At 42.7% G+C, this 16606-nt stretch overlaps 2 long non-coding RNA genes across 4 annotated transcripts in view; both read left to right on the plus strand.

Moving 5' to 3' along the window:
• The first annotated feature begins 763 nt into the window (after positions 1 to 763).
• LOC134424570 (uncharacterized) lies at positions 764 to 11006 on the plus strand. Its single transcript, XR_010029456.1, has 4 exons — positions 764 to 883; positions 2061 to 2163; positions 4866 to 4968; positions 10957 to 11006. It is a non-coding gene; the product is annotated as an uncharacterized LOC134424570 (long non-coding RNA).
• A 1154-nt stretch (positions 11007 to 12160) lies between these two features.
• The window catches only part of LOC134424821 (uncharacterized), a 108817-nt gene continuing 104371 nt past the window's right edge, over positions 12161 to 16606 (plus strand). For 2 of the 3 annotated variants that reach the window (XR_010029496.1, XR_010029495.1), the window contains exons 1-2: positions 12161 to 13147; positions 15056 to 15157. This is a non-coding gene — a long non-coding RNA (uncharacterized LOC134424821). Of the gene's footprint in view, positions 13148 to 15055; positions 15158 to 15301; positions 15387 to 16606 lie in introns of all 3 variants that reach the window. The other variant, XR_010029494.1, reaches the window with a different exon arrangement.

Genomic DNA, 16606 nt, shown 5'->3' on the forward strand with positions numbered 1-16606 from the left:
GATGTGGGGAAGGAGCTGCCTTGGTTTGTATAAATTTTATTTTTTCCAATATGTTTTCATGGTTGTGTTTTCCTTTAAAATTGTGTTTTGACCTGCCCAAAACTATTTTCTTTAATGTTTGGGGGCTCCGAAATCCTTCCTAATGAAGGTGAGCTTTCATCTCTGTCCATGAACATGAATAATACTTCTGAAGTACTTGCAAGAGAAACAATTTATAATCTAAAAATATTTAAGGGAATTATGTTATTCTGGGTTAGGGGAAGTACAATGTTTGTGCTTCTATTTTTCCTACCCAAACAATTTAATATGCATTTTTTTTTATTTCTGTCATCCTGGTCTGAACTTCTCAAGGGCTTATGTTGCATTTAAGGCATGAATGATGAAAATATTAGTTATGGACTCATAAACTTCACCCTCAAGAGCTGTGCCATGTTGCAGACTCATTTGTAAGTGGACAGAGAATTTCACAGCAATTCCCAGAGCTGTGACACCATCAAGGAGCAGTTGCAAAGAAAGCTGTGTGCTGAAACTTGTGGTGAGGCAAAAAATCAAAGAATAATTTCTTTTGGTATTAGGTAACAAATCTAAGAATGATTTGGTTTACCAATATTTCACTGATTCAGAACAATTTTCAGTAAAGAGAGAGATGTGATGGTTTTGACTGAGTTCTGCTGTCCTCCTCCATCCCTGACTGCATTTACTGTCCCACAAGCCTTTAGTTTAACCAAACCTTTTTTGTTCCCTCCATGTCATGGCCACTCAACCACAGGAAATAAACATCTGGACACAGACACCCTTCTGTTCCATCAGCCAGGAGTGCAAGCAAGCACCAGGCCAAGTTCTCCAACCAACACATTGTCCCACGTCTCTGGAGAGGAGGAGGGTAAATAAATCACCTTCTTTTATGTATAAATGCCATTCATACTGACACTGTGCTGTGTTTTAGTAAAAACACTCTAAGATGTTCTGCTTTAATCTTAAGAGGACAATGTCTTTACCTTTTTTTTTTTGCTACTTGATGTCTTCCTAAGGGTGTGCTGCACATTCAGCTGCTGGTTTAATGCTGACTGAGACTTTTTCATGTTTCAGCTGTCTTTGATACCTGGTTTTCCTACTTTTGTGCTCAGGTTTTAAAGTGAACCTGGCGGCTGAGTGCTGCAAAGGTGGGGTGGCTCCCTAAATTCTCTCCTTGAGTCTCATATGTGTGTAAAAGATGTGTTGCTGCCTGCTCTGAGGGGTGGGCACCATAACTGGGTGGGAAAGCTGAAGGCACTGCCAACACCTGCCTGGCATTAGGGCAGGCAGGTTTCAAAGGCACTGAAACTGCCAAGTTCCTCTGGAAGTGAATGGGTGTGTGCCATCCCTTTGAACTCCTTGCAAAATCCAGCCTCTGTTGGCTGGGAAAAGGAAGCTTAACCTTTTTGTGTCAGCTCCACCTCCCTCACCTCTTTATGATGCACTGAAAAGTGATCCTGCACCTCCCTGAAAGAGAGATCTCCCTGAACACCCATCCTGCCAGGCTGAGCCACTTCCATGAGTCACTGCTGGAGAGGCTTCCCCTCCTTTTGACTGAAAGGTGTTTAATGAATTTCATCTGAAATATATCCTGAATTAGTAACAGCCAGGCTGATGTAGCTATTCTGGTGCTGGGTGTCAGAAAGAAGTTTAAAAAACCCAAAAAAGGTGCTTTACACAACTGAGCCTCTGGAAGGATGAAGCCAGGGGGCTTTCCTGGGAGCAGAGCTTCTCCTCTGCCTCTCTGGGTCCCATCCCAGCAGCAACAACCCCTTCTATCCCTGTTACCTGGTGCTGGCTTGCAGCACTGTGACACCCATGGCATGGCACAGCCAGCCCTGCTGGGATGGATTATTGATGCTGAGGAAATGGGAGTGTTACAAGGGCTTTGTTCAGAGCTGCTGAGCCAAATAACAGTACAGAAGTAGCTAAAAACAGGGAGTGCCCATAAATTCACAAATGTGCTTGTTTAGCCATTGATTTAGATGTCTGGCCATTTATTCTGGTTGCCCAAACCTCCAGCTGTATTTTTCTTGTATTTGCAGTGGTGGCTGTAAGTGTTACAGGGAATCATGTGGGGAAAGCAGAAGCTCAAAGGCAGCTGCAGAGGAGCATTGCCTGGAAAGCTGCTCTCAGAGCCTAGAGCAGGTAGGGTGGAAAAAAAGGAGATTTGTGTGTCCCCATGAACCTGTCTCCAGCCACCAGGGAAAACAGTGAGCAAATCCTTCTAAAGAAATCTTTAAGGTTGTTGGGGCTCCTGTAAATTGATGTAAGATGACATGTGATGTAAATGATGTAAATTGATGTAAGCTGGCATCCCAGTTGGAGAGGGTCCCCCAAAGACACACATACCTGCATCAGGCAGGGGTTTCAGCAAACCACAGCCCCTCTGTCCCCCCAAAAAACTGATTCAAGGAAGCTGCAGGAGTTTGGAGCATGGTTTGGTGGATGTGCCAGAGGTCAGGTCTTTGGAGCCTGAGTCACGTTCCCATAGACTGCATGTAAGCCTCTCCACTGATTTCAGGGCTTTGTATTGGTCCCTTATCTGTGATTAAAACTTTTTTTGAAATGAAACTTGGCAGGAAAGCCAGGTGTGAGTGTTATTCTCCTGGCACAGAGCCAGCACAGCCCCTGGTCTCCAAAGGTTGGTGGCCTTGGGTTTTGCACTCCTTTGCCTATTGTTAGAGCAACATCCTTCTGTTTCAGACTGGTTTTTTTTTCCTCTTTTTTCTATTTGTAGAAGTGACTGGCCTTGCTGCACACATGGAAGTTTTAATAATTATCCCCAAGCAGCTCTGAGAGTTTTTTAACATGGAAACAAGTTCTACATTACTTGTTAAATTGGTCAAATTTCAATAAAGTCAGGAAAACATCTTGAAAACAGCATGAATATAATTTACAAAGAAAACAATCCAAGCGTTACTGCCAAAGAGTTTTCCAACAGGAAGGAAGAAAGAATTTCTCTTTCCCCCCACACAGAATGACTGTACTGTACGTTAAATTAGTGGTTTTGGGAGTGAAGGAAACCACCACAGGATCCACAATGTTAATAAGAGAGAAGCTGGTACCCGATGTGAGGATAGGTCTTGATTCTTTGTTACCTTCCTAGCTAGGCTGTGTGAATCCTGGCTGCCAAAACTCATTCCTGTAAGTACCTCTGCATCAGCTTTTCATCCTAGAGGAGCTCTTGCTTGCTGTGTTTTTAAGTGCAGCAAACTCCGTGCAGGGGCTGAAGTTTGGATTCTCAGCAAGCATGAGATGCCCTCTTTCCCCTAATACCACATTGTCCTTTAATTAATCTGCTGAATCGGAGCCTGCATGAACCAAATCCAAACCCATGGGCTGACCTGTCCCACTGTAAACCTCTCTGGAGTCCTCAGATCAATGAAGCTCAGTGCCCAAACCACGCTGCTCTGACCCTGGCTAAAGAGTCTCAGATGAAACCTTTGTGATTTTCCTACTCAGAGTAAAAAGATGGGCAGCATAGCAGAGCACTGGCAGCAAAGATAATGCTTATTTCTTAACAAAGTAAATTCAGAGGCCTACATGCTGTGTTACACATCCAAGCCATGGAAAGGGGTTTTTACAAGTAGGTACTGACTGAAGGCATTATTGTTGTAATTGCTTGTACTATCAACTGCACTACCTGAAAGGGAAATATAAACCAGACCCAAACTGGCCTGATGATAGAAGGAGATGTAAAACTACAACTGTGTCTGGTGACCACATTTTGCAATTTTGAGATGCTTTTGCACTGACATGAAATGTAATCTTTCCAAGTTTTTTGCAATATGAAACTCAGACCTCAAGATTGGGGTCTGGACTGATTGCACATTTTCCCCTTTTGTTAAGGGTAGAAGTTAGTCCACGCTGAACTTCACCAACTTTTCTGCTGAAATCTCATGTGAAATCAAAGTAATTTTTGCAAAACATTTTCTTTTTGGTAAAAGGATGATATTTTTCACCAAACCTTTTAATAAGAGCAGCTCCAATACATTTTCTCTGTCAATTTTTACATAACTTTCTACTGAGGTTCCTTTGCAACTGATAAAGAATGGGAGAGTTCAAAATCCACAAATAGATTTTTGGAAGAGCTGTGTTTTGCAGTGAGGCTGCTGCATTGTTTAGTGTATGGCACTTTCAGAAATGTTGTGAGGTTTAATTAACTAAAGCACTTTATCATCATTAGAGAAATGCAGTTCTACGAGGTTATTACAAGAATTTCTAAGGGCAACATCTGTATTAAAATTAAAATTTCAAACTGGTGACAAACTATTGTTTTGCTACCAATAGCATTGTGGGGAGAAACATGGAATGGGCACAGCTACTTAATTGAATTATTGTGCACTTTTTTTCCTCTTCACTGTTATTTTAACAGCTGTGCTCCATCTCTGAGGCATATTTTTCTTTATCTTTGGCCACTTTGTCAGAGTTGGCAGAAGAAATCTTAGGTGGGGTTCTCTTAGCGAATTAAACAATGACCAAAACTTTGCTCATTTCTTCCATCATTATTTCAGATTTCCATGGCTTCATTTTGACTGAGCAATATATGGCTCTGCTCTGGAATATGGGTGCAACTCAAGGACTGTAGGCCCTTCAAGGGCCTGCCTTTTTCAGAAGAGTGCTCAGGGAGTGCTCTGTACCATCCACCTACTCACAAAGACAAATGCTTTTACAGCATTTTAAAGTGCACAAAAGTGCTCAGGTCTATAGTTTGTGTTCAGGCAAAGTAATTCACTGATGAGATGGATTTTATCTGAGCAAGGTAACAATTAGGGGTAGTAAATACTGTTTAATATAAGCTGTTTGTGATCCAAACAATTCCAGTACTTTCTATTTCTTCATTTTAGTGCCTGGTGACCATCGGAGGATTTAATTTGCCAATAGATGCCACAAATACCAAAGGCACCTCCATCTGCTGCTGTACAGAATATGATCACAGGAAAAACCCAGGTACTTGCCTTTGCTAATCTCTAAAGTCTCCTTCTGGCAAGTTTGGCAAACTTGTGTAAGAAATCTCTTTTTGAAGCTCACACTTGCATTCAGGGTTTGTTGTTTGCTTGTGTTGGTCTCGGTGCAGAGTGCTGGCACAGGGGGCAAGGAGCAGGACAGGTAAAAACAGCACAGAGAAATGTCAAGAGAGGTATCTGAGTAGAGTTTAAGGAAGCAAAATGCTCAGGAACTGGGAGCAGTGGGAGAAGAGGGTCCCAGAAAGTGGGACCATGGGTACTCTCTATTTTTTTTACAGAAAGTTCCAAGTCTTTTGTAGCCCCTGGGAACTCATGGTGATGGAAGGTTACTGGTTGCTGTTACAGATTTCAGGAATGTCTTTGGAAATCCTTCCCCTCTGGTGTTCAACAGAGCAAAAAAAGGCCAAGTTTAGATGTTTAGAGAGATGCAGGTTGCAGTGCCCTGGTGTCAGCCCTGTTTCCCCTGGGTCAGTGTGGTTTAGCCTGTTCACTGCACTCCTGACATTTGTTTGTGGCTGCTGAGGTCTTGGGCAGAGGGAGCTCTATCACAGGGTGTCAGCCACAGCCTGACTTTCCCTTCCTTTCTCTTTCCCTTGCAAAATTTCAAAAACAAATAGCCGAAACCTCCCTGTGCCAGACAGGCTAAACCACCTGCAAGCTGCTCCAGAAAATCTAAACAATGCCCATGAATGTGCTGGGCAAGGTTTTGTGGGCCAGCTGGTATTGGTGTGTCCCTGGAGATTCCTTAAGGGACTGCAGCAGGACACAGAGCCTTCCCTTCCTCTGAACTCTCCCTCAGCTGCTGACAGCCACATCCCTGTGAGTTAATTCCAGCTGTACACCCAGAGCTGAGTGTTGGCATGGCTGTGAGGATGGCAGCTGCTCAGGTGCTGTGGCACCTGCCCATCTCCAGTGGAAAATACAGTCAGTCAGTGCCCAGGTGTGACTAAACCTTCCTGCAGGAAGCTCCTCACCCAGTGCCACTCGCTGGTGTCCCTTACTGCTGCTGTGCTGAAGCGTTATGATGATCTTTTGGCAATCTCTGATAGAAGAAATAGGACTCCAGTTTGGAGCACAAAGAGAATGCTCAAGGAATCTATCATTATTAATCCTGCTGTCAGTTTTAATTTTGGGGACATTACCTCACTCAACACTCGTTGGAGAGGGCTGCCAAAAATGGTGATGTCATCATCACCAGGCACATCTGACCCTGGCTGCTGATTGCCAGTGTTGAGTGCAAGTTAATAAATCCCCTGGTACCTGGATACACTCTGGAGTTTTATTACAATGCAGGCATTCCGTGATACCCCAGTAATTAAACAGTCTGGGCAGGAAAGGAACCAAGCCACCATTTTCTCCTGTTCAGAGGAATTGTAAAATATAATTGTCTTTCAGGTCAGCTTCGTACAACTGTCATGTAAACCTGTGTCTGGATTGTGAGGAAAACTTGGATGTAGGCAGAGATTCAAGATGAAATATAAGTGAGAAATCAGATCTGCTTCCCCAGACTGACATTTGCAGAACAAAGTGGCTCCTGACAGTCAGGGCACTCCACCTCCAAGAGCCAGGAACATTTCCATGTCTAGGGAAAACTGCAATTCTGACATCTACATATAGATTTGGGAGTGAGGATCCCACCACTCTGTCTCCCTGCCATGGGAATTTTGGGTGCTGTTCCCTAGTACAGCAGAACATCCCAGTCTGAACCTTGTCTCAAGTCCTGAATAGGAGCAACATAGATTTCTTGTGAGTGATCTTAGCCCATCTCCAGACGTAGCCACAAGATGAGACAGACACAGCATTCATAGGGTTGCCACATTCCCATGGCAGTAGCAGCATAACTTCTCCCAAATTTATAGAGCCCATTGAATAAAGGAGCAATTGAAGAAGTCATGTTGATGAAGCAAAGCCTTTGAAAATGGGAGCAGAGCTGGGGACTTTCACACCAGAGAAAGCTTTCAAGTCATGCTTGTTTGGAGCTGACATCTGTTTACCTTCAGAGGTCTATAAATAATATTACCTTTGCTCTTTGCTGACTGCTGGAGATGATGCTTTGCTTCTGTTTATAGACCCCCTCCTCCTCTATCTTGGTGTTGGTGCTATCTGGCTGAGCAATTTGACATCATCATCATCACAGAGGTTTCTCTATCTCTATAGCAATGTGTGATGATGCCACAAACAGAGGATTATGCAATCTGTGCAGGCTCAGATGGAAGGAGAGGCAGGGCTGGGACTTCTGATTTAAGCACAAATGTCTCTAATAACAGTAAGGGGAATACAGAAACTTGTTAGCAAAGGAAATGTTTTTTTGTTATAAACAATCTCTTTTCCAAGATTTCTTCTTGTGGGAATGTTCCTCCTTATACACATACATGTATTATACATGCACAGTCATAGAAAGGCATATTTGTGTGTAAATGAATATATGCAAATACAAAATCATTCCTAGGATTTGTAGAGGTGTTGCCAGTTCCCTGCTCACAAACTCTAAAGCATCCAGGATCTCCTGAGGTTCACCCATCCCAAGCAAAAAGGTGCTCTGGGTCTGCCCAGACCTCACACTCCCTTCTCAGGCCCTGCCAGCCCTGTCCTCTGTGACATCTGGGGACACTGCTGTCCTTGGCTGGATTGGATTTCTTTGGATTCTCCTTGTTCAGACCCACCCACATCTTTTACCAGGTTTGTCCTGTGGTAAAAGCACAGCAGAAATATCAGGGGAGTTCAAAAATCTCTGCCTTCCCAAAAGCTGTTTGGAAAACCCCAAGAAAATGCCTTTGTTGCCTTCTCCATGCCTCAGTTTCCCTAACAATAGGGAAAATGAATCTCATTCTTAGGGAGGCACTGAGGATAATTTTGCTCTTGTTTCTGTGTCTGACATTTTGGGGAAGGCATCCATGGAGACTTTGGAAAACATGCTTGTTTATCTTATTTTTATTGAACATATGAATGCATCCTATCTAGCACATGTTGTCAGAATCAATAACTGTGTCTTGTTACCAGTTTTTCCATTTATGGCATATTGTCCTGACATAGCTGTAAAACCTCAATGAATATGGTTTTAATAACCCAATGGTATTTAATGTACAATCGCTGTCTTATTAAGTCTAAATTAAATCCTTACTTGAGACACTTAATTTAAAGTGTGACTGATCTTTTCCTGGCCTGGAAGGAGATACTTAAGTGACACTTCTTCCAATTTGGCTACATGGCTGAGAGGGTGGGATTTAAATAATATATTTTGATGATACCACTCATCTGGTTAAAGCTGAATTGCATCATTTTATGAACATTCAGAGACAGGATCAAATTAAACCCAACTTCCCACCAAGTTAACTCAGCTGAGTTTCAGAGCTTAATAGTGCATTCAAAACACACACTTATTGTGACTATCCACTCATCAGCATCTGCTTGGCTTTTCCAAAGGAAAAAATGAACTGCACCATATTTTTCTACTCAGAGCCTCTTGTGGGGTGCCTTTAGAGTTGACAAAGACAAGGCTTACATTCTGCTGTGGGCACACTAATAAAATAAACCTAATAAAATAAACATTACATGCAATAACGATGCTACTAAATCTAAGTTCAATGTGTAGCTAAAGTGTTACCCACAGATCTATTTAGAGGGATGTGCCTGGACTCTTTTTCCATCCTTTTCCAACCCAGAGTCACATAAACATTTGCTAAATTGAAAGCGTCGTCAGAACCAATGGGAGCTCCACAAGCAATTTTGGCACGTGCAGAGCTGGGGAGGGCACTGAGCTCAGGGATAAATGACATGCTGTCACTTCTCTGTGCCAAGGCCACCACTGAAAAATGGCCAAACCTGAGAGTTTGGAAGGAAATTTCTGAACAAAAATGCCTGGTCAGACCCTGGACAGCATCACATATATTGTGTCTGTGCTTTGTGGTTGGGCCACACAATGATCATCAGGTTGGATTAATGCAAATTGTGCAGCTGAAAGTGCACAGGAAAGGAAAACACCCTTTAGTACAGGCAGATGTGGAGTTTCAGTTTGATATTTGGGAAAAGATTGCACTGGGAGCCAGGGGAAGAAGGGGCAGTGGGGTAACTTCTGGCAGGATTTTCATTTCCCTCTCTTTTTAGCCTCTGGATCTTTGACAGCACTGATGGAAAGTTGGGCAGGGCCATCAGGACTGTAGCTCTCAGCTCAGATTCCAGCTGCATCTGAAGCTACTCTCTCTGCATTATTTATTGAAAATAAAGTCTGGAATATTTCAGTATAGAGTGGAAGCTTGTAACAAAGCAAAACAAAATAAAAAAAAAAAAAAAAGGAAAGAACTTTCCTAGAATTTCAGCAATCTTTTTATCTGTGTAAAAATATTCTGCTAAGCAGTCTCTGTATTTGCTGGCTGCCATGGCTCTTTGGGCAGTCACTGGAAGGATTCAGTGGAGTTGCTGAAGGAATGTGCCCTGAAGAGGTGCTCTGGACAGGTTCTGTTCCATGTCTGTCCCCATATTGAACAAATTCGTGTTTTTAATTTTTTTTTCTAGTGAGCTTGGTGGTGTTGCCTGTTTTTAGAATGAACTTGCTCTTTGCACTACTTCAGGATCTTTATCAAAGCCCTGGCTGCTGGATTCATGGCATTGCGCAAGAGCTGCTTCTGTCACTCAGAAAACCAAAGGAAAACCCAGATCCAAGTGGTTTCAGGGGTAGGGACCAAAACCAGAGGTCAAGCATGGGGACAATGCAAGGCTATTCCTCTTTCCAAGAGCCTCAAAGCTCGCTGTGAAGTGTTGTCCTGACTGCTCTAGAGGATGGAAAGTGCTTGGAATTGGCAGTAGTGCTGATGTGTGCAAAAGGGGCAGGACAAGGGCAGTTAATGGCAAGGGTCTCTCTAAGGTGAGAGGTTCCAAACAGGTGCTGGAGTTCTGTTTGCAGAGTGCTCAGAGCTGTCTCTGAATTAAAACTTTGGGATTTTGCAATGCCAGTTACTGTGTGCAACCTCACAAGGGGCTGAGGATAAAGCAAGTGTTGTTGCAATACAGTCTTCTGAAAATCACAGCCTGTCCTGAAAGCAAGGAGAATGTGCTCAGCTCAACGTCACCACCAGCAGAGCCTAACTGAGGGCAGTATAACACTTCAAGTGAAAATATTTGTGTTCCTATTATGTCTTCCATCCAAGAACTTAATGGCTATTTGCTTCAGCTCAGTCCTGATGATTGATTTCTCCTGGATGCTGGGGTGAGAATTGTTTTAACAGTTTACAGATGGACAAATGAAACAGGGAGGTGTCCGATGCATTGCCCAGCACTGTGAGCTAAGCCAGTGGCAGACCAGTTGTATCCCTGTTTGATCCCAGCCAGGTTTATTCCTTCTTTTTTTTCATTCTGTAGCAATTTGACTTCTTCCCTAGCATGTGTACAGTTTAATAACTGCATCACAGCCACAGGAAATGATGAGGCTGAAGACACTGATGAAGACCTTTCATAGTGATATTTATTCTTCTTGTTCTAAATCTGGAATAATCCTTATTGCAATAATTTCAGTTCTGTGAGATTTATTAGCTTTGCACGGTTGTTGCTGCTGCTGTGCCTGTGTATTTAACAGTCTTCCAAATAATTTACTCAAGCTTACAAGTTTTAGGAGCTTTTCCAGGATGAAAGAGAAGGGAAAGTAATATGTTCACCCAGAGTGTTTTCTCTTTCCCTCTTTTGTCTATCATTAATTAGGAAGGGTTTCAAGTGATAAAACCAACTTGTTGTTATAAGTCATCCACATGCTAAATTAAAGTGGGCAAACTGACATGGCAGTTAAACCCTCAAAGCCTGAAATCAATCAATAAAATCTATGGAAAATTACTCTGAGCAAATTAACATCCTTTAATACATAAATGCAATTTTTTTTTCTATGTCTCTGCATAAAAGCTAGTCAGAAATTTCTTGTGCATCCCAATTTCATCCCAAGACAGGCACTACAAACTCTCCTCTTTCCACCTTCATCTCTTCACAGGAGTCCATAACTCTGGAGTGGTGATGCTGGGGTAAAGCCGCTGAATGAGGTTTGTGCAGTGTCCTCACTTTCTGGTAGTTTTTCCTCAAAACATCTCTTTGACTCTTTCCTTAAATCTGACCACTCCAGCCCCACTGAATGTGCACACAGAGGGGACAACTGGATGCACAGAGCTTCGAGGAGCAGAGCTGGTGCATCAGAGAGGTTTGCACAGCAATGGAACTTAATGGTTTCTGGGGGCTGAGGACAAACACCATCCATCTTTCTGTGTACTCTTGCAAGCACTCAGCATTAATATCTGAGGGCCTTTTAGTGCCACTGAAGAATTTATTCTCACAACACCACTGGGAGAAGGGATTTCATGGCTTTAATTTCAGTGTCAGTAAGAATTTGAGAAACTGAGCCATAGGGCTGTTGCTTTCCACTCAGTTCCTGTCTATGGGTATTGGCAAAAGATTACCAGATGAGATAATTGAACTAGAGAGTGTCCCAAGAATTCTATTCCCTTCCTATGCAGCAGTGTTTCGAGAGCTTTGAAGACTTTGTGCGTGTGCAATTGTTTCAGATTTGGGCTAAGTCACCCCAGATAGAACGTGCAACAGGCCAACAAACTGAAGGGTTGGGGTGTTTTTAATTGAATGGTCAAAAGCTGACAGTTTGCTGAAGGAGAAAAGAATCTGAGGTTGTGAAATGCAGGAGTTCATTTCTCTGCTAATAAAGCTCTGGAATGAGATTTCTAGATGTTTCCTATCAATAAATTGTTCTAATAAAATGTCATCTTTACGCAAATTGAAATTTTTTTGCAGGAAAATACTGACTTTGCTGAGTTGCCCCCTCCCCTTGGGAAAATTTAAACAGGGCTTCCTGGCTTCCTGCTGAGAAGAATTTTGCCAATTTTATTTTCTGCCTGAAGGGAGAAAAACAAATTGATGCATGTTTTCCAACAGCCAGCAGAGCTGGGAGGAGGAAGGAAAGGCCAATTGCCCTGGCTGTGTGCCTGCCACACAGCGTGGTCACCTCTGTCCATTGGGCTGGGCGGGACAAACAGGGGCAGGGGTCCTGCTGGGATGCTCTCCAAAACATGCCCAAAATGCTAGAGCCAGTTTGGATGAATGTTAACCTATTTTAAAGTACAATTTTAAAACCCCTTTTTTGTTTGTTTGTTTGTTTTGTTTTTTTTTTTTTTTTTTTTTTTTAAGGAAGGAAGGATTCATTTAATTTTTTTTCCTCCCATTGGAATGGATTTGCACCTTCTGGACTAGTCCCTTCATGGAACAGCTACAAGGAAGCTGAAAGGACAATTGCTTTTGAGAAGTCTACAATACCTTGGCAGCTGGAATTCCATCAGATAAGCAATATTTGATTAATATTGGACACTAGGAGGAGACAAAATGGGATAGTATGGACATATTGGAAAAGCACTCACAAGAGCTACTCATGGATTTGCAATATTCCAGCATGGGTTGCCAATGCTGCATTAAAATAATGCCTCAAAAGCAATTCCTTAGACCCAGTCCATGATAAGCTGATGAGCCACCCCCTCCTCCATCCCACATATCTCCTTCAGTGATATTTCCACCCATTTCCTCTATCACCAGTAGCTCGAGCAAGGTTAGTTCAAACAAATTTAAAGCAGGAATAAGTATTGCCAATTCAAATCATGGGTGTTCCAGTCTGTCCCTGGGACTGTCCCCAGGGCAGGGATCCCTTGCTGAAACAGGTCATTTCCTCTCTCTAGGTGAAAAGAATCAGGTGAGTGGTGATAAAGAAAAGGCAGGATAAGGATCCCAAAGGGCAGAATCAGGAAGCAAGAAAAATGTTTGCAGAGCAAGGAAGGCATTCAAGATTTTGCATTTCTTGTCTCATTGCATTTGACTCCAAATCCTGCCACAGCCTTCCAGGAGGAGGGGGAAGGGCAGGGGCTGATTTGCATCTTATGTTACTGCTGACAGTAGGAGGTCTTAATTGGGGCACCAAAGAGCAGGTGTATGCTAACGTTAATCTTCCCTTTCACCTGTCACTCATGCAATGAATGTGATCTCTCCCTCTCATTAGCAGCCCTCTGTCACATGCTGGGGAGCTTTGGAAGGGTCCCTCTGAAACTTGTTGGGATTGATTTTCCTGCCCGTGCTGCGTTATTATTGCCAGACCCCGGCCAAGCGCTCCCAGGGAACACATCTGCCCGGTGGAGGTATGGATAAGCACTGCCTAATGGCCTCAAATTATGTGTGCCTTGTGGAGAAATGATCAGGAATCCGTGTATTGGCCTGAGGATAAAGAGATAGGGACCGGCTCGTTTCGAAAATAACGCATTGTGCGCTCGAGTGTTACAGAGATGACCTTAGGAGAAAAGTTAATTTAGCAAAGATACTCAATTTGGTGTTATCTCCAAATGTTGATTCCTGGAATCATTACTCACTCTGTAGTCAGGCAAAACTTCCCTGGATTTCAAGGACTCTAGCTGGAGCCAAGAGGAAATTGGCCTGGGAGAGGATGAAATAGTAACTCCAGAATTTGGACCTCCATCTCTTGCAGTTCACCTATCATAGCCTAATCCTTTGCTTGAGCCATGCAGAGTATTAGGAAACAACTCTGAGCAGCCAAGAGCAGCTGAACCTGCTTTGCTTTGCTCTTTGTGCACCCTGAACTCTGTGTCTTGTGAGGAACCTGCTGTGAGGACAGAGATCTCTGTCTCCCAGCCGCACATTTCTCACAAAGAGAGGGGCAAAAAGGCAAATCACCTCACAAGGAATTTATCTGAGCTTTTCACATTCTTCTAGTGCTGCTCTGGAACACGTTCCACTTTGGTTCACCCAGAGGTGAAATAAATAATTATCTTTGGGGGAAAAAATTCACATGGTTAAAAGTATTATTTTCTGAGAGCAACAGTTTGTTGGCTGTGAGTGGGATCCAGGGGGATGAGCATCAGCTGCAGCCTGGGTTCTGACTCAGAGCAGAGTCCCGTGGGAATCACAGCTGCTCCAGGGCTCCAGTGTTGGTTATTTCCTTCAGGATGATGATGGCTGGCCTCTTCTTTTATCATTCCCCTCTGTTGTTGGGAGGTGGCTTTCTTTATCATCAGATTCCTTCCAAAAGCAGTAATCCTGTGATTCAATAGAATGGAAACCAAGAAACAAACGGGACTGACACATTACATTAGTAATGTAATTTGAACTCATAATCTGTGTTTTCCTTGCTGAGATTGGGTCATGGTATGAGACTTTTCTGAGATTGGAGGAAAAAAAACCCTGTAATATCTAATTGTGCAGCTCTTTTTGGGATAAAATACTCAATATTCAGTCTCCTGTGGAGGGAAACAAGGACTTTAAAGGAAGAAACAATATTCACTTTTAGAAGAACCAATATTCCAATAAATGTGGCAAAAATTGTGACGTCCACCCTGCACTTCTAATTTCTCCATTGGATAATGGAAAGCATTTTATCTAAGCTATACTGTCACCTTATTGTCTATCTTTTAGTGAATTTTAAGAATTGAATTCTTCAATTCTTGTGTTCACCTAGTGTCCTACAATCAAGCAATTGCCAAAACTATAAGGGACAAGCACAGAATCAGGAATAACATGATTGATTTTAAGCATATGAACGTTACAGACGTCAAAATTTGGCAAAGTGGGACAGGGAAGTGCCAGACTCAATGAGATACCTACAGTGAGGATGTGCTTTGCCATGATACTGGATGGGAGTCTAAAATCTCTGTTATTCCAGTCCATAAATGTGTTGTCTTGAAATGTACAAGCTGCAATTAAGAGCTATTGGATAATAACTATGCCATGAAAACGTCCTAAACTATTAAAGAGCTGAAGATGATAGTGTGCTTTTAATGTTTCACATAAACCATTTGGGATTTGAAGAACTTTCAGTGCTCGTGACGAAGTTGGAATATATCCTTGCTTGGGTTAAAGGGAAGGAAGAGAAAAAGCCCTGAATTAAATTTTTGAGCTCTACACCCTCCAATTTTTTACATGTTGCTCAATTCTAAACAGGGAAAATAAAATCAGCTTTGTTCATGAGCATATGCTTTTGACTTTTTTTCTTCTTGGAGCCTGTGAATTATTAATAAACTAATTTCTCTTTATAGTTCAATCTTTGGAGACTTAAAGCGCTCACTCAAATGCACTGAACAAGAGGAATGCTTCAGCTCCAATCAGCTCCCATCTTCTTTGGAAATGCTGGCCTTGAGGTATCTTTGAGTCTTTGAAATCAATCTTTTATTCAGCCGGGAATTTCTGATGGCTTGGAGGTCTGGTCTGTTAATTCTGTCTAATGCCCTGTTTAAGTTTGGGGCCTTTCTCTCAGATGATTTTCTCCTTTTACTTCACTGAAGGACCAAGAGCATCCCTCTCTCCCTTCACTACACCGCTGTTCCTTTGTCTCCAAGTGGAATCAAAAATGTTTTTTGGACTTAACAAGTAAGTGAGGGGTGGGATGATGAAGAAAATACCCAGAGTGGCACCTAGGTGAGATCTTGTGGAGTTTTCCAAAGACATTAATACAGCTTGATCTCTAGGATCAGGAGTGCAGATGTCACTGCAGGGATCCCTGTGCTGTCAAAGCTTTTCATCACTCCTGCATCACCTGAGGGTTTTTCATTGGTTTATCAGTAGCACTATCACAGCTGAGGAAGAGGAGAGGGGGAAATCAGGGAACGAAGAAGGCAAAGCCCTGAAGTCCTGTGTCCACCAGGATGGGAACAGCATGCAATAACTGGGCTGTCCAGTTTTGTCTGCTGTCCTCTGGATCATTTGGACCAAGATTTGGATCATAGAATAACTGTGTAACATCTTCCATAGAGGGCTACCATGAACCAGAAATTACAAGACTGGGAGCCGTTTTATTAAAACATTGTGATTTCTTCTTCCCCAGAGCCTGGGCTGAGAGCTGAACAAACTTGTTTCAGTTGTGATCCTGTGAAACAAAAGCTCTCAATGATAAAGCAACATTGTTTGGTCTTTCCATTCTCATGCTTCTAAAAAAAGCTACTAAATGACTGAAAAAGTCCACATGAAATTTAAAAATAGGCTGAGGGACTGGGTTATAAGTCACTGAGCTCCATGTGGTCAAATAAAAACAACTATAGCAAAAAATTACAGTGCTAATTTAAGCTGTACAACAGAATTTCATTACCAGAAATATTTAACTAAAGAAAACCACATTAAGGCAGTGGCCTTCATTAACAAAAATGTCCTGTGCAGAGGTGAATTCCCAGTTAAATTTTTTTGGGGAAAAAATCAGACTCCTGAAAGAAAATTTAAAACAAAACACTTAAAGAAAAAACGTCAGGACTTCTCTAATATCTGATGTGTCTCTCTTCCTCAGTTCTTATTTCTAGGGCTGTTTGGAGACTCTTGTTCTCCTTTGTGGTGGGATAAATCTGGAGGAGCTCCACTGGATGCAGAGTTGGTGCTGGCTCTGAGCTCTGGTCGTGCAAGGCCATGGTGTGAGCAGGGCTGGTGGTGGCACAGAGGGGCACAGCAGGGTTTTCTGCACAGGATTCATTTTCCAGCTCTCTCTGAGCAGCTCTGCAAGGCTGGGAAAACACATCCAAACCTGGGAAAACACATCCAAACCTGGGAATACACATCCAAACCTGGGAATACACATCCAAACCTGGGAAAATACATCCAAACCT

Source organism: Melospiza melodia, chromosome 14 (assembly GCF_035770615.1).
Source record: "Melospiza melodia melodia isolate bMelMel2 chromosome 14, bMelMel2.pri, whole genome shotgun sequence".
Taxonomy (NCBI): domain Eukaryota; kingdom Metazoa; phylum Chordata; class Aves; order Passeriformes; family Passerellidae; genus Melospiza; species Melospiza melodia.